This window comes from Desmodus rotundus, chromosome 3 (assembly GCF_022682495.2).
Source record: "Desmodus rotundus isolate HL8 chromosome 3, HLdesRot8A.1, whole genome shotgun sequence".
Classification (NCBI taxonomy): domain Eukaryota; kingdom Metazoa; phylum Chordata; class Mammalia; order Chiroptera; family Phyllostomidae; genus Desmodus; species Desmodus rotundus.
In genome coordinates this window covers 197966329-197978528 of record NC_071389.1, presented here as the reverse complement: position 1 = coordinate 197978528, position 12200 = coordinate 197966329, and the positions used below count along the sequence as shown (strand labels likewise).

Sequence of the window (12200 nt, the reverse complement as noted above, 5' to 3'; positions counted from 1 at the left end):
ACCTTGTAACCTACAGAGCCCAGCATAGAGAAGGCACATATGAATCAACGAGGGAAAACTCACACCAACAAACCTCCCACAAAACATTAGCACAGCGTATCCCTCACCTCACCGCAAGCCTTGTTCAACCTTCCTTTTTGAATTCAGACCTCCCTCCTGGGATCCTTTCCCATCTTCTGCATGTCGTGTCGCCCCGAAGGAGGCTCAGGCTGTTCCCAGGGCCGGGGGTGGGCTGTGTGAAATCCTCCCCGCAAGGTACTGCGCCGGAGGGTCAGGTGCTCGTTCTCATGATGGCATTTTTGTACTTTGTGTAAGAAAGAAGTTAACATGTTTTTCTAACACATTGGTGCTTTTAAGTTTTTTTCAGTTGCGTTTTCTGCTTTAATTAGTCTGGCTTCATTTTTCTCCCCCGCTTTGGGCGGGTGCCAGAGAGCAAAGAGGCTTATACAAAGGGTTTTAATGTCGTTATTTTTACTTTGCCAAAGATAGAATTGGTACTTAGCTCAGCTTGTCCTGGCACCTTGTTTGATGGAGAACGTTAGAACTTTGGCTTGGCTTGTTCCTTTGTCTGTCCCTGTGTGGGAAGAGCAACAGCAGATGACTCTATTTTTGTCTTGGTTTATGAAAACACGAAAGGTTAACAAGTAGGGTCTGAGCACAGCCTCTACCCCTCTACCCTCTCCAGCGACGTCGGTGCCCCCGCGAAGGGTGACCTATCCCAGCAGAGTGTTTACGGACCTGTTTACGAATGTGGCAGGTTTCTAGAATTTAGGATTTACTTAAGACAAAGAAAAGCTAGTGCCTGCAGTTATCCCGTTAGATTTTGCCTTTACTCACGACACAGCCATTGCGACCTGTCACTGACAGCTGCCGTTTCTTCGTGAGTCGCTGACTGGCGTTTTCGCGCTTTTGTACTTGGTAGTGGAGAGACCTGAGTTAACCTGGTTGGAAAGTAGACCATTCTGGTTCTTCACAGTCACTTGCGTGTGTCAGAGGATCAATTATTCCAAGAAGTGAGAGCCAGTACACGGCCTCCGTGCTAGCGTTACACAGGCCTTGTCTTGGTCTCTGAGTCGGAGGCACCTTGCGGGGCTGCTTGGAGAGTGGCAGTCGCTCTGCTGTCGCGGGTGCAGGGGCGGGAGAGCAGGGCCTGCTGTTCGGACCCACAGGGGCTTTTCTCCCTCACCTCCTCTTTGCCTTTTCTCTCTCATCTCTCCTGTCTCCTTCCCCTCATCGCCCTGTCCCTTCCCTCCCCTAACTCTCGCTTATTACACGCAACTGAGTGCACTCCAGGCCAGGGTGGCCGCTGTCCCAGTCACGACGCAGCACATTTCCGCCACTCCGAGAAGTTCTCTGTGCCTGTGTCTCACTAGAGGTGGGTTTTGCTTGGTGTAGAATTTCAGGTAAACAGACACATGCAGGTAGGCACTGGCAGTCTTTAGCAAGGAGGCTAAAGACTGTCCACGTGCTTTGCGTAGGTCGGTGGCAAGATCCTGGAGTGCCAGCTGTGTCCCCTCCTTCGGGAAGCCTTCCCTAACCCTGCTTCCCACGCTGGGTCTTGGCCCCCTTCACAGTCTGCAGCCTTGGTCCCAGCTCATGCCATGGTTGCGGAGCTCCACCTCCGCCAGCCATGCCCTGCGAGCAGCCCAGGAAGCAGCCTAAGGCCCTGAGCCCTGTGCTTGGCTCTGATGTTGGCTGAATGAATGCCCAGCGGTTCCAAGTCTGGTGACAGAAACCAGATGGGAACAGGAAATACCAGTTTAGGTGCAGAATCCTAGAGGTTAGCAGATGGGTGTCCCTAGAGCAGTGTTTCTGTCCCAGCACCGCCCAGGGACAGGAGAGCTGCCCGAGCCAGCCCTGCCCTGGCCACGGGGGAGGTGTGGCTGCAGCCACAGGGAGGGAGAGGGGGCCCGTGCAACGCTGGTCTCCCACTGCTATCTGCATTCTTATTTTAGCTCAAACAAAAGACTCATCAAGACCTAGTCGTGATCCTTCAGGGAAGCTGAGGTGGAGAGGCAGTGTGGTGTAGTGGTTAGCAGCTGGACTCTGGAGGTTGGGTTCAAAACCTGGCTCCCCAGCATGTCAGCTCTGGGATGCTGGACAAGAAACACAACCTCTGTACTCAGTTGTCTCACCTAGAAAACGGAGGAAGCAACAGTACCTGCACTCACATTTATTGAGCAGCCTGTGTTGGGTTAAAAACAAGGAGTATGAGGGTGTTAGACAAACCAAATTAATACCTCTCCCTTGCGTGGTTGCTGTGATTGTCCCCTCCCAGAACTGAGAACCCTAAGTGAGACTCGGGGCAAAGAGGGGTTTTCTGTCGTGTGGACACCCAGCTCGCTTTGCCAGGACTCAGGTGTTTATTCTTCCTTTGTGGAAGAAAAGGGCTTTTGTGATCCTATTTTTTTGGAGTGCTTAAATTTAGTTAAAGTACTTTGGAAGATAACTGCCAGACCATTGATTTTAGAAAGCCTGTCCGTGTTCTGTGGTCAAGTACACTGAAGTAGTCTCTGGAAGCAGTATTTGGTCTGTAGCTCGGTCTTTTCCATCCTTGTGTCCGTCACTGGACAAAATGACCGTCAGGACAATCTGGCCCTTGGCTCCTGATCCTGTCTGTCCCACTGCAGACCCTGGGGTGACGTGGCTGGCCTCCCCGCAGACCCGAGGGCGCTGCTGGACGAGTCTGGCCGGCCTGGTGCGCCCGTGCACACTCCTCTGTGAGGGGGTGATTGACTTAATGAGCTGGCCACAGAGTACAGTGACGTCTGCCTGAGATTGACTTCTTTGTTGTTGGGGGGTGGGCAGGAAGGTGACTTATTATTATATTGTCATATGTCAGATAATGAAGCCTTGTATTGATATTTTGCTTTATTGGTGTTTTCCGTTAAGGAATTTGTAAACACAGATTTTAGAAAGATTTTTAACATTCTGTTTTGTGTTGATAAGATCAGACTAGATGGCTTTTACATGTTTTAAAACCTCACCAGAGGATATGTTTATTGATTTTAGAGAGAGAGGAAGGGAGAGAAAGAGACAGACAGACAGACATGTATGTGAGAGAAAAACATCAATCAGTTGCCCTCTGTACGTGCCCCTGCCGGGGACTGAACCCGCAACCCAGGTGTATGCAACGGACTGGAAATCAAACCTACAAGCTCTGGATGTAGGGAACGATGCTCCCACCCACTGAGCCACCCAGTCAGGGCTGGATGGCTGTTTTTTAACATTTTTTAAATGGGTAGCAAGAACACTGGTGAATAAAGTATATCCACTCAGCATCATTTCCCCCGTGATATATTCTTTTGTCAGTTATGTATTTTCCCTTGGCCACAGACTTCCCTTTCGGCTGTGTTGCAAGGAGGGACCAGTCTGACCCTGTTTCGGCCGCCAATGTCCCAACTTGCATTGGGTTGGAGGGTGAACATGTATCTTCTGAGGGCACTTTGGGGGAAACTGAGCTCTTGGAATATTTTTGTTTCTTGTCTGTTTTTGCAGATTAGTTTCGATATCTGCTCTTTTCTGTAGTGGTTAGATTTTTTGATACTGTTGCATAATGCACATACGTAAAAGGGCACATAAGTACCACCACAAACAGCACACCTGTAACAGCTCAAGAAAGAGGATACTGCTTAGAAGTGCCCCTGTGCCCTCTTCCTGCCCTGTGCCTTCCCACTCTGCCCTGCCCTGGCTTCCAGCAGCGTAGGTTGGCCGTGCCTTCTCCTTAAGCTAAAGGGAAGCTTTGTATACAATATGCATTCTTGTGGCCACGTACATTTGAAAATGAGGAGATAAAGGATCTCTTTTTCCTTGCCTAAAATTATATTATTGTTTTTTTTTTTTCCTTCACTTTCAGTTCTTTGCAAAACTCTGGGAAGTAAGGTGTTTTTGTGTTTGGCTTTTACTCCGAGGCGATCACACTGGCGAATTTGTGCGCCCCTGTCCTGAGGAGGCAGGCGAGCTGTGGTGAGATGGGTCCCCGCCAGTCTGCAGTAGTAAGCCTGCATTCCCACTAACAAGCCGCTTTGCCTTGCTGTGTGGAGTCCCAGAGAAGCTGAGTACTGCATGTAGGGACAGTGTAAGACTATCTCCTGCAAGTAAGTCCCTGTCACGTTAACTCCTGTGCCTCCCGGCTCCTTAGATACAAAGCATGTCTTTTTCCCTAAGGAGAAGAATCCTGAATACGAGAAGAGATTCTAAGATGGTCACATATGGTGTAAGTTAGTGTATCGACTCCACGTTGAGTTTGGGGGATAATACGAATTTTGTTCTCAGACCTCGTCTCTGTGATTGTTAGTGGAACACCAAGATTTCTATCTGGCCACTTTCTGAAAAGAAAGCTCTTTTGTGATGGTCCCAGAGGGCCCTGAGCCGGCCGTCTGAGGACCTGGTGCGCAGGACACATGCGTGCAGAGAATGCAGCTGCAGCGAGGGGCCTGGCCTTATCTCGGCCACAAGGCGTCTGCAGCCAACAGGAAATGATGAAATGTTCTGGGATTCGGTCGCTGGAGGTCAGACACACCGGCAGGGCTGCGAGGAGCCAGGTGACGCTGAGCTGCAAAGTTAGGCAGTGGAAGCCAGCCTTTGACAGAAAACACGAGTGTGCTGTTTAAGGTGGACATCTCCTTTAAGGTGGACCTTTCTGAGAGTAACATTTGCTTTGATGTTGTTTTTTCCGTGAGCTAGTGCTTTAACAGAAATCTCACCTTTTTAGCTCACCAAGTGTTAGAGCTTCTAAGGAAATGTTTTGGCAGTTTCGTATTAACTGAACAGTGTGGAATGTTTATCCAAAATGCTTTGAGAAGATGTCAGAGTGTTTGATTTTCTCGGTGTTTAGATTTTGGCCTAAACAAACGAAGGGTTGTGCTGTTTAATTTTCTCTCTGGTTTCAGAACATATGTGTGTGCTTCATTTCAGAATAGAAGGAATAAATTAAAGACTTCAGCCTGTTTTAGATTGGCTTACATATTTCTAGCTGTATTTTTTTCTTACTGGGTTCCAATTGAGTTACTTGAAGTAGCTGTTAATAGAGGGTCCTTTCGTCCCCTGCTTTCAGGCGCTGTGGTCATTACACGCAGCCATTTCCTTTCTTAACAGCCCAATCTGATCTACAAACGCTGAGATGGGGCTGGTGAGAGAGAATGAAATAATCCGCTTTTCCCGTTTCCTGCCACTGCTGTGTTCCCGCCGCAGCCAGGGTGTATGTGCGCTCGCTCCGTCCCCTGCGCCTCCCCTCAGTCAGTGCTTTCTCTTCTCAGCGGGTCCCTGTGCCTGTCCTCTCCTGGCTGCTGTCATTAGGCGCTGCTTTTATTTTCACTGGATAGCAGCGTGTAGAAGTTGTATCGTTTCAATAAATAAGAGGCCTTGCATGCATATTTGCTTCTTGTCTTGGAAGTCCTATTCTGGAATTGAAAAACGGTGGCCCTTCCCCTCCCCTTTGTTATGGTAATGGGAGGTCCCCCCAGCCCTGGTACCCGAGCACCCACGGCGAGGTGGCCTCGCCTGCCGGAGCGCCTCTCGCTGTGTGTGGCAGGAAGGCAGCGTCCCCGCTTCTGTCTCGGGGAGGTGCCGCGCCGGTGCTGTCCTGAGGGGCATGTTTTCTTGTTAGGTCGTCTGTGTGCATATTTCTAATACTTTCAGAGTTGCGTATTTTCTATTTTCTAGAAATCCCCCAAATAGGTAATAGTTCTCTCAGACCTGAATCAGTCCATTGGTTTTGCCCTTGCTCTTGTAATTCTGAACATTACCTTCAGTCCCTTCCTAATTCGATATCCTACTGACTTCGAGATGAAGTTTAGATGCTGCATTTATGAAAAATGATAAAGCAATATTATAACCTTAAACCAAAGCATGTCTTGCAGGTCTGAGGTTTGTGCCCCTAACAAAAATTGCCTCCCTTTCCCGACCCCTTTCTGTTTATACGTTGGCAGCCTTCTCTTTTCCCAGCTACATCACTCTATTATTTATTTGGTGACATAATTTAAAGGGCGGGGGCATGATATTTAGAGCTGTGATGGCTCTTGGGGTCAGTATGGCTAGTCCCCTTCTTTTCCTCTTCGTTTTTAACAAAAGAAGGAAGACCAAGAGTCAGAATGCCTTGTCGACTTGTCCCGGGTCGCACAGCTGGGTCGCCGAGAGCCTAGAACCCAGGTCTCCTGAGTGCCAGGTCATCAGCCTTTCCCTTGTCTGCTTTCTCCACGTATTATCTCAAGGTAATAGGACCGGGGAGAGAATGGCTTTTTTCTTCCGATGAGTCCATTTTCATTTTCAAATACTCAGGTTTTATTTAATAATTTTCTTAAGTGGCATAGGTGACATTGAATTACTTCAAGCACAAAGAGCACTGAAGTTCTCCCCCTGAGAGAGATTAAGAAGAAAAAAAAAGATTTCTCTACTGCATAAAGTTTTTCTTGCTTCTCCCCTAGTGAACTAGGTCTTAATGGTTATTGTTACAAGTGAATCAATCTCTTTACACGATTAACTGCTAGGTGAGAAACCCAAACTGAACAAAAGTCACCACTAGTAGAAGACACAGACGCAGGTGCTGGGGCCTGCCCTGAAAGAGCGGTCTCCGGGTGTGAAAGGGAAATGCAGACTCGGGCGCGCGGGCCCAGCGAGGGAAGGCCGGCTGCTCGGTCTGCCGACTCCAGTGGTGACCCGGGTTTGGGAAAGACAGAAAGCACCACTTTATGATGCAAATAGAGGAGGAAACGATTTCCATTTATAAAAAACCAGAATTTACCCACAACTTCCCAGTCACTTACTGATAGTCTCTCCTAAATGTTCAAGTTTGAATCTTTCTGAAATTCAAGTATGGCAATTAGATGCAAATAGAGGCTTGCTGAGAACAGTGGGCGACTGTTCTTAGACCTTGACGAGGCTCCCACTGTCTGTCCCGTCACCTTAAATACCTCGGGCGGGGTGGGGGGGTGGGGGGGAAGCTCAGGGAATAGCACTTGTTTGTATTTTTCTGAAGTGTTTAGAGTATATATGCCTTGAAGAATTTCTGAAACAAATTTACTATAGGAAAAGAGGCATTTTATAAATATTTTAATTGTACTTGAAACTCTGGTCAATAATTTTATACCTATTTGAATTTATGCAACCTGAGAGTGAAGGAGGAAACATGAGCGATACTTTTGTGCAATAGGTCAGAGCTGCATCTTCCCTCCCGGCCATCTGGTCTACACTGTTCTCCTGATCCACACAGAAGCTGCTGCTTTGGTGTGCTGAGCCGGAGGCCCCGTCCAGGCTCCAGAAAGGGGAGGAGCCTGCTTCAGGGAGTGGACGAGGTTCACGGCCTCGTCATTTAGTTGCTTTTGTTCCCTGTGTTAAGTATAGAATGTTTTAACTGGCTTCTTAATATATAATTGGCCTTAACATATTATATGTATGAATGTATGTATATATAGACATCTAATTAATACATAATTGTCCCAGTCAGTAAGTAGTATTTGATTCTTCCTTGCCCCTAGCTTTCGCCCAAGTTAGTGTAAATTCTTATATGCCTGTGAAATTTATTTTTACTTTTAAATTTTATTTATTTGTTTTAGAGAGAGGGAAAGGGAGGGAGAAGGAGAAAGAGAGAAACATCGATGTGTGAGAGAAAGATTGATTGGTTGCCACTCACACTTCCCCAACCTTGGGCTCTGCCTGCAACCCAGGCATGTGCCCTGACTGGGAATCAAACCGGCGACCTTTCGGTTTGCAGGGGTTTGCGGGATGACCCCTAGCCAACTGAGCCACACCAGTCAGGGCATGCCTGTGGAATTTCAAGATGTGAGGGGGGGTATTGCGCTGGCCTTGCTGCAGCCCCGGGGCTGCTGTGGGCCAGGAGGGTTGTGCTGGTGGTGGTGTCAGCCGGGCCTTCTGCCCCTGCATCCCTGCTCGGCCTTCTCTCCAGACCAGCTTCTGGGGGTGCCCTCAGAACCTCCTCTGCATTGAAGAACCGCCTCCTCGTGTCCCAGGCAGATCTAGGCCCTAGAGCTGGGTAGAGAGGAGTGTCGTTCATGAAGATGGGGGATGGAAACACCGGGGAGCGCGGGCCACCGGTGTGAACGAGTTGCAGCCATCTCTGTGGAGATCGCACTCCAGTCAGGTGCCACGGGGCTGGTCTCCATGCAGCTGTGTCTCGCTCATGGCTCTGCCTTGATACCAAATGACAGACTAGCTCTCTATCGAACCTGTCCTCCAGCCCTGGGAATCTGGCCTGAATTTTTCTCTCATTAGACTCTGTCAGAGGGGAATCTCGATGTGGACTCACAAAGCATGTTGCTCCAGCTCTGGATAGCTTAAAGAATCGAACAGGAAGTATTCTGGATTTGAAATGGGTGTCAACGGCCATCTCAGTAGCTCAGGATTTAAGTTTTCTTTACTTATTCGCTCTTGCTTCCCATGAGGATGCGCCCTGCAGCAGAGTCCTTGAGGGAGACGGGGAGGACGATTTTGCTGGAAAACGCTTACTTGACAAGACATTGTTGATGTCATTGGCAGGCTGACTGTTGAACTTCCCAGTCTGGAATTTTTCTCTTTGATTCTCAAGTTTCTAGCATGCCTTTATGGTTCTTTTCCATAAAGAAGAAATAGCACAGGGCACAGCGGACTAACGACAAAATAGCTATGGATTTTGTTAATTTACCATCTCGGAGGGATTTAAGTTCAGGCTCCCTTGGTCAGATCTGACCTTGACTGTGCAGGAAGGACTTTACGCAGCGAGACCACGGGGCCACACAGACGAGCAGCAGGACACGTTGAGAGGAGAGATCTTTGCGTATTTAATGCTGAGCTCTAAGGCATGACATTTATTCTTGGGCGCATCCAGTAAACTGCTAAGTTGAAGAGTTTGAAATTGGGATGGTAGAAGTTGAAATGATGAAAAACCCCATGTGAGGTTTATGCAAACTGTCACTGTCCTGTGTGAAGGCACCTGAGCGAGCTCCGCGCTTGTTTCTCCCCTCCCCCCAGGTCCCTGCCTGGAGGGGCTGCCCACCGGGAAGCCGCTGGCTGGATCAGTTGTTCATTTGTGCGTGTGTGCATGCATTCCTTTCATTTAACTTCTGAACCGGGTGAGGACCATTTGGCATAGGTGTCCAAGAGTTACCTCAAGCACAAAGAGCATTGACGTTTCTCCTTTGAAGAGAGATTTTTCTTTAAAATAAAAGAGTTCTGGGGCGTGCCCTGGAGGCGCCAGCACAGTGCTCTGGCTGCTCCTTCCTGGAGTCAGACCCAGCCTCCTGGGGGAACCCTGTCTCCTGTGGCTTTGGGTGGCACCTGTTGCACCAGGCACCCGCCACTGCTCACAAGAAGATGTTTGAATTCTCTGTGAATGTTGGGGGGAAAACGCCAGAGCTGCCTGCCAAAAATGGTCCATACAGGAGAAATGTCCCCAGGGTGGGTCTGGTGCTCTTCTTGCTCCCCCCTGGCTTTGGTGCTGATGGGCGGCGGTGTGGTCTGCATCTGCTGGAAAACCTGTTAGCTGGAAGGCCTGATGAGGGGAGGCACACAGATACGTTCCTGTATAGTTCCAGAATGCCTGCAGAGAGCCAGGCTAAGATTGCTTCCTTACCTCCTTCCTACACGAAACCACACCTTCATCATCCTGCACCTCATCTTGCAAGGAATGGTTTGTACTGAATACGCCTGGGAAGTGTCTGGCTACTGTCAAGAGCTGGAGTTCTCCTTGTGTTACCCTCTGCCCTGGCTGCTGCTGATTGTAAAGCTGGTCTTTTTCACCCTAAGCTGTGTAGCTGACCCTGGTACCATAGCAAAAGCAGACGAATTGTTGCTTCTTCACACTGATGAATTCGATGCAGTGATGTTCCCAAAGAACACGAGGCCCTCTGCGTGTGACTGGGGGAAGCCAGCGCGGCCGGAGCCCTGCGGGGTGCGCGCCCGAGTGTGCAACATCGTCAGTGTCTGGTGCACGGCTGCATGGGCCCGGAACGCCAGGTACTTCCTCGCCTACCTCCTGACATGGATGGCCTCAGCTGCCACCGTTGTCACGGTGAGCACCGCGTGTCTGGTCCAGTTGGTAGTTGTACCTGGAGACTTATGCTGATGACCTTGGACACCCCCAGGTTACCGACACCGTCTTTTTTATTCAGTGCCTGTTCCTGACCTTCCCGAGGATTGTCTTCACGCTGGGCTTTGTCTTGGTGCTGAGCTTCCTCCTGGGCAGCTTCCTGTGGTTTGCTTGGTGTCTGGCTGCCACCAATCAGACCACGAACGAGTGGTGCAGAGTTGACTGGGCCTGGGGCCGGCATTGCTCCCAGGTGACTTGGCTCCCATCAGCAGAGCCCCAGGTCTACTAGGACATTCGCGCCCACAGGCTTTGGAGCAACCTTGGAGAGATCTTTCTCCCTGTAGCTGCACAGTATGAGAAAAAAAAGAAACGAGACTGGGAAGAGCAAAGAGTATGCAAAGAGCATACTGCCTTTTAAATATTGTGGACAATATATTCATACATATGGATACTTACTTTCTAAAAAAAATAGTTTGCTTTTATCCACCTAGTCGGTGTCAGGCCCTGTGCTCAGCCCTGGGGTCCACAATGGCTGAGGTTGAGTTCTTGCCTCTGAGAAAGTCACAGCCTAGTGGGGCAGATGCTGGGGTGAGGAGTCTTCCTCTAGAGCTCTAGGAACCTTACTCTGCTGTGGAGAATGGGGGAGGCTGGGGGGAACCTCGCAGTAAGGCGGTATGTTTTGGAGATGGGGGTTTGTCAGTCACACAAAAGTAGTGGAAGGAACCAGAGGTGCAGAGGCAGGGAGGTCAGGAAGAACGGGACCCTTTGGGCCTTCTGCCTCTCGGAGCAGCAGCCCCACGGCGGTCTGCAAGGACTAGCGCCTGGCCCTCAGCGCCAGCCTCCCCCGACCCTCCTCCTCTCTGTCCCCTAGTCCCTACCTTTTCCCTTGCTGGCCATTCTTGGCTCCAAGAAGGAAATGTTGTCGAGCCCGATTATGCCTGTGACGTCTCTGGGGGACATTGCTTAGGTGCTTCATTCCCTGATACCCTTTTGAAATGTTCCAAAATAAAAGATAACCTCTCCCCCCTCCCATCCCCTAAGAATACTTTAAGAATGGCAGCGGAAAGGGAGCCAAAATGGCAGTGGTTGGTCCATTTTCTCAGGAAGATTCATGTGATGTCATGTGATGTGACGTAAAAGCATCAGCTGTGCTCAGTGTAAGAAATGTGGGAAAAACACTAAAAACACTAGTCACAGAACTCAAGGAACCAAAATCACATCTGACCATCTCAGGGCCGCATTTTTGAAGTGAGCCTGGCTGATGTGCAGAACGATGAAGTTGCTCTTAGGAAATTCAAGCGAAGGACTGAAGATGTTCAGGGCAAAAACCGCCTCATCTCCGTGGCGTGGATCTTCCCCAGGACAAAATGTGCTCCAGGGTCCAAATGGCAGACCGTGATGGAAGCTCGTGTTGGTGTCAGGACTACTGACGGTTACTTGTTTTGTCTCTTCTCTGTTGGTTTTACTAAAAAAAAAAAAAAAAGAAAAAAAAAAAATCGTATTCGAAAGACCACTTTGCTCAGCATCAACAGGTCCACTACTCCGGAAGGAGAAGATGGAAATCAGGGTCCGAAAGGTGCAGACTAACGACTGGAAAGAAGGGTCAGCCCCAGGAAAGATGGAGGAAAGGCTTGCCAGTCTATTTATCTGCTCCGCAGTGTCTTTGTTAGAAAAGTCAAAATGCTGAAGAAGCCCGGGTTTGAACTGGGAAAATTCACGGAGCTTCACAGTGAAGGTGGCAGTTCTGGAAAAGCTACTGGGGGTGAGACAGTTGCCAAAGTTGAAGGACCTGAGGGACATGAGTCCCCAGTCCAAGAATCTGCTTAACATCCATACTTCTAATGGTGACAAATAAAAAACCCTCTTTGTGATACTAAAAAAAAAGAAAAGGAAATGCCATATTTGGGGTTGGACTGCAGTATATGGTATGTGGATGTGCTGTGGGCACCTCAAATTTATCAGGTCCCAATCAGTTCTTTTTTTCCGAATTTCCTGTCTTGGTGGCATTGCTACCTACCTTGCCTTCAAAATGAGGAAGTTTTCATCTCTTTCCTCTTCTGCTCGCCCCTCCATGGCACCATCTGTCACTGTGTCCTCTCTGTTCTTCCTGTTCAGCATCCTCCTCTTTCCGGGCCTCCTAACCTGTTCTCTCTCTCCAGTCTCTCACCTCTAGAGCTGC

The 12200-nt window shown here is 49.2% G+C and overlaps 1 protein-coding gene and 1 pseudogene across 5 annotated transcripts in view; both read left to right on the top strand.

The window, feature by feature from the left end:
- The window catches only part of PACSIN2 (protein kinase C and casein kinase substrate in neurons 2), a 116026-nt gene that overhangs the window by 40551 nt on the left and 63275 nt on the right, over positions 1-12200 (top strand). The window lies entirely within an intron of this gene.
- Positions 9362-10396, top strand: LOC112322063 (palmitoyltransferase ZDHHC4 pseudogene; annotated as a pseudogene).